The 7,626-nt window shown below is 41.1% G+C and overlaps 1 non-coding gene across 1 annotated transcript; it reads left to right on the plus strand.

The window, feature by feature from the left end:
• Window positions 1-1,382: 1,382 nt before the first annotated feature.
• LOC141618302 (small nucleolar RNA R71) lies at window positions 1,383-1,489 on the plus strand. The gene has a single exon (XR_012531358.1). It is a non-coding gene; the product is annotated as a small nucleolar RNA R71 (small nucleolar RNA).
• Window positions 1,490-7,626: the final 6,137 nt, after the last annotated feature.

Here is a 7,626-nt window from a genome sequence, read left to right on the forward strand (position 1 = left end):
ACCGAGTACGGCATGACACTCACACTAGCCCCTAGATCACATAAGGCTTTGTTGATTGTTGTGTCGCCGATGGTACACGGTATTGAGAAGCTTCCCGGATCTTTTAACTTTGGAGGTGAACTCCCTTGAAGAATTGCACTACTCACCTTAGTGAAGGCGATAGTCTCAAGTTTCCGGATTGACTTCTTCTTTGTGAGGATATCTTTCATATACTTTGCATAGGCCGGAACGTGATTGATTAATTCCGTGAAAGGAATTGAGACTTCTAAGTTCTTCACAATTTCCATGAACTTTCCAAGTTGATCATCAAATTTGGGCTTGGCTTGACGACTTGGAAAAGGAAGTCTAATCACAATGGGCTCCTTTTCTTTGGTTTTGTCTTCTTTTTTCTTTGAACTTTCTTCTTTTGATGATTCCCCTTCCTTGGGACTTTCCACCACAACTTCATTCTCACTAGCTCTCACAACTTCATCCTCAACTTGCTTTTTCGGTGCTTCATATCTTGTACCACTTCTCAAGTGAATGGCACTAACCGTTTCATGTCTAGGGGATTACCTTGAGGTGGTAATTGCCCCTTTTGTCTTGATGAGCTTGAAGATGCTAGTTGGGCCAATTGTGTTTCCAACATCTTGGTGTGAGCTAGAATGTTGTTGATGGTGGTATCCTTCGCTTGGCTATCCTTTTGCATTTGGGTGAAGAATTCTTGTTGATTTTTTTGCATTTGAATGACCGCTTTTTGGACATCAAAACTTTGGTCATTGTGGTGATTGTATGGATTTTGGTTTTGGTAGCCTTGGTTTTGATTGAAAAAGGGTCTTTGATTTTGATTTCTCATGGGTGGTGGAGTGTATGTAGTTTGAGGGTTTTGGACATTTTGGCTCTTGTATGAGAGATTTGGGTGGAACTTGGTGTTTTCATTGTAAAAATTTGAATAAGGGGTGCCACTTTTGTAAGCTTGGAAAGCATTGACTTGTTCGGTTGTTCCCCTACATTCACTTGAGTCATGACCCAAGGTTCCACAATTCTCACATATCCCGCTTGGGATTGATGAGGATGCCGTCATGGCATTGACATGATGCTTTGATGATTTTGAGCTTTCCTCAAGTCTAGCCATAGCTTGTTCAAACTTCAAGTTGATTGTGTCAATGTGAGCACTAAGTTGAGCACCCAATTGAGTAACGGTGTCCACTTCATACTTTCCTCCTCTAGTAGCCTTGCGAGGCCTACTATATTGCGAATTATGGACCGCCATTTCCTCAATCTTGTTCCATGTTTGATTGTCATCAACTTCGGTGAACATTCCATTTGATCCCATATTGAGAATGTTCCTTGAATCTTCATATAAACCATTCCAAAATTGTTGCACTAAAAACCATTCGCTAAGTCCATGGTGAGGACATGAGCGACAAATACCTTTGAACCGCTCCCAAGCTTCATACAAAGACTCTTCATCCCTTTGCTTAAAACCCGTAATTTGAGCTCTTAGCATATTGGTCTTCTCCGGTGGGTAGAATTTTTTGTAGAAAGCTAGAGCTAGCTTCTTCCAAGAATCTATTCCAAGGGTGGTCTTATCAAGGCTCTTCAACCATTGATTTGCGGTGCCGATTAACGAAAAAGGAAATAAGACCCATCTTATTTGGTCTTGAGTCACGCCCGTTTGAGAGATAGCTTCACAATAATCACAAAATGTTTCCATATGAGAATGAGGGTCCTCACTAGGCATTCCCCCGAATTGGCTCCTCTCAACTAGTTGGATGAAGGCGGACTTGGCAATAAAGTTTCCGGTAAGATGTTGTGGGGTAGGAGTACCATTTGGTAGATCCTCCTCGGTGGGTATAGAGTGTGACGAGAATTTAGGCATTGTAGGTGGATTTTGTGTGGTATTGTTTAATGGGTTCTCTTCTCCTTCTATTGCGAAAGGATTGACAAACTCACTAGTGGGTTGAACAACTTCACCAACACCTCCCAAATTCCTCCTAACAAGTCTCCTATTATTCGTCAAGGTTCTTTCGATTTCACGGTCAAAAGGTAACAAATCTCTTTGTAACCTTCTAGACATGCAAAATATCAAACAACTAGAAAACAATTAGAACAAACCTTGAGGAGTTTTACTTCCCCAAGGTGAAAAAGACACAACTAAAAACAATAAAAGAAATCTTAAATCAATTAAACACCGTCCCCGGCAACGGCGCCATTTTTGATCGATGCCATTTGGTGTTCACAATTAAGCATATGTGGTCGTTGGTCAATGGTCGATACAAAACACAATTTATACTTCACAAACAACTCTACAATTAGTAAAGAGGCAAGTAAAGGTCGGATCCCAAGGGACGGGTATTGAAATGAAGATTCTATTGTAACTAGTGGTGTCTAGGGGTGTCACAAATTGGGTTGATGTAGAAGGTCACTAAACTAAAATAGCAATGAAAATAAACTAACAAGGTAAATGAAATAAGGGTGTAAACAATTGATTAAAAGCACTAGGGTGTCATGGGTTCATAGGGGAATCATGGGATATGATCATACAAACATGTTCTCAAATTATAAGCAAGCAATTATTGTTGTGATGGATTGAGTTGGGTTATATCTTACAATCCTAGGAAAGTTTGGGTCCCGGGGCCGAATCTCTTGGATTGTACAACACCTACAAGTCGACTTAATCTTCCCTACTTAACACATGCATGGTCTAACAAGACTCGAGTTGGGTTATGTCTTACAAGTCAAGTTGAAAGGATAGAAGATGATAGTAAATGCAAGGATTCATAGGCTTAGCATTTCATCAAATATAACATGTGCATGTATTAAGATCAAAACAAGCAAGCAAATAAGATATGAAAGCATATTAATTTAAGCATGAATCATTCCCCATGTTGGTTTCCCCTAATCACCCATTAAACCCTAGCTAAGAGACTACTCACTCATTATCATATTGATCATGCTAGAAAGGTTGTCAATCATACTAACATAATGAAACATGATGAACAAATGAAAGTAATTAGCAATAATTAAAAAGGGATTAAGAGATTATACCTACTAATGATTCCAATAATAAAGCAAGAATAATAGAAGAACTTGATGATTGATGGAAGGTTGTCAATCTCCCAATAAACCCAATAATCTTCTAATTACCCAAAATAAATGAAGAACTAGAGAGAGATTAAAGAACTAAAACTTGGATTAAAACTTGATTAATATTTGATTACAATATTGAAGAGAGATTTGATTGATATTAACTACTCTAATTATTGATAAGAAGAACATGCTCCTCTAATTAGACTAATGGGGTATTTATAGTGAAAATTAGGGAGGATGCATTAGGGTTAACTAAGGGCTAAACTAGTAATTACACTTTTTAAGTTGAGCAAGGAGCCTCCGGGATTGTCCGAGAGAAGGGCTTCTCCATTTCGTAGCTTGAAGAACGAAATCTGTCTTTGTGTTGTGATCCGTGCGGCTGGGAGTCGGGACGGCCGGATCTGAGGTGGACGATCCGAGCGGATCAAGGAACAAGACGCTCGGACTGGGCATGGGGAATCCGAGCGGATTCTGGTGAGGACGCTCGGACCGGGAGGACGGACGGATTCTCTACAATCCGTTCGGATTGTAGTCCAGCCAGACTTTTCTTCTTCTTTTTCTTCCCTTTTCTTCATGGATTCCTTGGGGATTTCCTTGGGGACTCAAGGATCCTTTTCTCAACAATGCTCTTCTACTATGCTATGTACAAAGGCCTTCTAGTCTTGTCTCTCCTTGATGCTTGGTCATTGAATATGATCAATTTAGCCTTGTTTTGCCATGAAAATGCAAGATTCTTACTCCTTTCCTACCAAGGGATCAAAATCTCAAAGAATATGCAAAACAAAGAACTAAAGATAAGAAATGACCCAAATAGGCACTAAAAAGCATAGAAACAATGGTAATTCGGGGGCTAAATATGCGCCAATTATGGTCGCATCAGGGACCTATGGACTTGTTGAGGTACTGGAGGAGGAAGATGATTTCGGAGGGGAAGGGACGACTGTTTTTTGTTACAGGCTTGGTTGTGTTTCTACCTGGCGGCCTTTGTCCGTCCAATAATCGGGTATCGATCGTTGGTCGTTGTCTGCAGAGGTTCGGATGACCGATGAGTGGGGTTCAACACGGGCGTGTTATCCTGTGTTGCCGCTTTCAATCGCCGTTGAATTCAGCTGATTGGGGTTCAACATCGGGGGAGTATCCGTTGTCCTTGTCCCTTTTCACCCTCGAATTCTGACGATTCGAGGCCAACATCGGGGTAGCGCGCTGAGTTACGATCCTCGGTTATCGCGTCGTCCAAAATCTGTAAGGCATCATTTTTCTTTTTGTCGTGGAGCAGGAACGAGGTATTACCGTCATGGTAACCGCCTCTGCTTCCGTTGTTGCTCTTCTGTTTCTTGTGTTGCTCCCTGTTTTTTCTGTTTGAGAGGATAGAGAGTGCTTAGTTCGGTAGGTGGCGGATAGCCCCCAGTTCGTTGTCTTAGGCCAGTGTCTGTATGATAGATGTCTGTACTGGATCCTATTTGTACGGTCAATTGTCCGTATCAAACGTGTGTCGATGTATTTTGCGTGAGGCGGTTTGTATATATGTGTTTTGGATTGTGGTTCATTTTGTGATTTTTGGCTTTTTTGTGTTGTGTTTCGGAGGAGCGCTGTCGGCTGTCGATTCTCCTTTTGCTTTGCATCAGTTCCTGCATCGTTAGTGTAGAAAACAGGCAACAGGTAGTACATATGCATAAACGTAAACACGTACAAGCATTTGATTGAAAACAAAATTAACCAAGATGACTTGAAGTTAAAATTGAATTTTGAAAATTGAAATGAATTTTGAAAATTTTTGCGACAAGTCGTCACGTTTGGATAAAAGGAATTAATTTGAAAAATTGAGCAATTAACTCGTGTCTTGAATTAAATTGCATCGGAAATTATCGAAATTGATTTGTGACTCGAAAAACTCAAACTCAAACCGTCAGGGATGAATTTTTAGAAAATATTTTTACGAGCATATTTGATTTTTGAGGTCAAGACTCGAATTTGTGAGTGCTTGAAATTTGAGGAAAATTGACGTCGTGTTATCAATTTTCCATTTTATTTTGATGGAGAATTGTGAAAAAGCGAAAAATTTTCGGAATTTCGACTGACATGGAAACGATCCGTTGCGGATCGGGGCGACTAGCCCTTCCCCCCTTTAAAAAAAGAAAGAAAAATCCGTATGTTTAAAACTGCGTCATGGAAACCGTGTCGGATTTCGTAAAACGCGAAAGCAAGGAAATGTGAGTGTGAGAAAACACAAAATGTCCTGGATCATCCCGAAGAGGCGCGAGCGTCCTGGCGGGATGTTTGAGGTGTCACGAGAAAACACAAGTTGAAAGAGACAAGTCAACGGCGGGAATCCTAGGGAAGGCCCAAAGAGGCCCAAGCTGCATGGCGATGGAAGCCAGCTCTCCCCTTTTTCTGATAAACGCGCTGATCATTTTTGTATAAATAGTGATGTTGGTGCTTCATTGTTTCATCATCCGAAACACAAAAAAACATCTCTACAAAACTTCTTCTTCTTCTTCCACAAAAATATTTCATGGATGCCTTTGAGAATGCATTGCGACAATGGTGCCGGGATTTGTCGCCTCCCGAAAAGTATCAACTCATTTGCATGGGAGTTGGTCAATTGTTGGTGCTCCGTCAAGTGAAGGTGCAACCCTCATTTCTTGAAGCATGTTCTCGATTTTGGGATACGAAACACCATGTTTTCGTTTTCCCGAAGGGTGAAATTTGTCCTCTTGCCGAAGAAGTTGGAGCCATTGGTGGGTGGCCGGGTTGTGTTCCGGTGCTTCCTCCGACTCGGTTGTGCTACAAGGAGAATTCCGTTCCATGTTGTGTTTGTCGACGAGTCGAGTCAACTTTCTTCTTGCTCCACATGATGTGGATATGTTGGCTCTTATCAACATCTTTTCAAATCGATTAGATGCCAATGTTTCGGAGGTGGCTAGGAAAAGGGCTCTTGCCTTTTGCCTTGTCCATGTGTACCTCTTTGTTGATGTCTTGAAGAAGGAGGGGCCAAAATGCTACGGTAGCATGACCCTTATTCATGTGGTTAAACAAATGGAGCATGGTAGAGATCCATCATGGTTGGTGCTTGGAGAGATCATCCAAGCTTTTGACAAGGAAGGCTCTTGTGGAGAAGCTCCCTCCTTCGGATCCCCAAGGATTCTTCAGGTGTGGCTATTGGAGAGACTAAGGTATGTAGAGCCTCCGGTTAATCCCTCTTCTTATTCCTTCCGTCACCTTACCATGAGGAAGAAGTTGTACCCGGATAGTTTTGCTTCAACCGAGGCTTATTGGGCCGCGAGATTGGCGGAGGAGGGTGGTCCTCACATCCGTTTGTGGGTTAATATCCGTATACTACCCTTAAATTGTAGGATTATAACGCAAATTTCATATGTAATTTATAGTCATAAAACAAAAATAACAAGGAAACGATAAAGATTAGAAATCAACCTCGGGTCCTTTGATGCACGGCGTCAAGAACAGAAATCAAACGAGATTCCCTCCTAATTGTTGCACCCAAGAGGAGAGAATAGCTCTCCTTTTGTTGAGCTCGGCCAAACCGTGGGTTTGCTTAGGGAGTGAGTGGGCTTTCCACTTCATCCTTATTAAACTCGTGGTCCGACTCATCTCGCTAAATGTATATGACGCGGTCTGATTATAAACTGTTATCGGTTATCGGAAATTTAGGCATCAGCTAATAATACGGGTTAGCTGAATTATTAATACGTGTCCGACAAAACAGTATTGTATAATTATATTCAATATACATTTAATTAAATATAAATCGTTTATATTTAATTTTACGAATTAACTGGTTAATTCGCCTTAGCCCATGATATTTAATCCGTATTAAATATAATATCTCAACATCACATTTTGACTAATTACTAGTCAAATAACTCGGACTAACTGGTTAGTCAATTTTGGCATCTACATGACAGTATTTTCATACTGTCACGTCTCTCAAACGTATCCTATAGGTGTGACTTTTAGGGACCAGTTGATCACCGCCATCTGTATGACAATAACGTCAAACTTATCTAGCAAGCCAACCGTTATTGATAAACGTGGATCAACTGATTTTGATACAAAGTATGCCCTTTGATCCTTTTAGAGGTTTATAAGTCCTTGCACTAACTGTTAAGGACACCAACCCCAACAAGCTCCCACTTGTCCGTACAAGTGCATGTGCAATGACGTTATCCGCACTAACTGGAGGACACAAGCTCCAACAAACTCCCACTTGTCCGTACAAGTGTATGTGCGATAACCGATTCTCATATTCATTTAAAATTTCTCCCACTCAATGTAAAACAATTTGCAGATCCGGATCCGCAAAGGTCGTATTTTACAATCGATCTGCATCTAGAGTGGTTTCCCCGACTAGAGAGTAACTTAACTGATAAGACGAATCCGTATCCGAGCATGGCCATGCATTTCAGTTACAGCTCCTCGAGTGGCCCTGAGAAATATCGAGTACCTGATAAAGGCTGAATATTTCCTTCAACTCGACTCCTTCCGATCTAAGCACAGCATGAAATGACCCAGAAAAAATCTACTTGGCCCCCTGTT

This window comes from Silene latifolia, chromosome 1 (genome assembly GCF_048544455.1).
Source record: "Silene latifolia isolate original U9 population chromosome 1, ASM4854445v1, whole genome shotgun sequence".
Lineage (NCBI taxonomy): Eukaryota > Viridiplantae > Streptophyta > Magnoliopsida > Caryophyllales > Caryophyllaceae > Silene > Silene latifolia.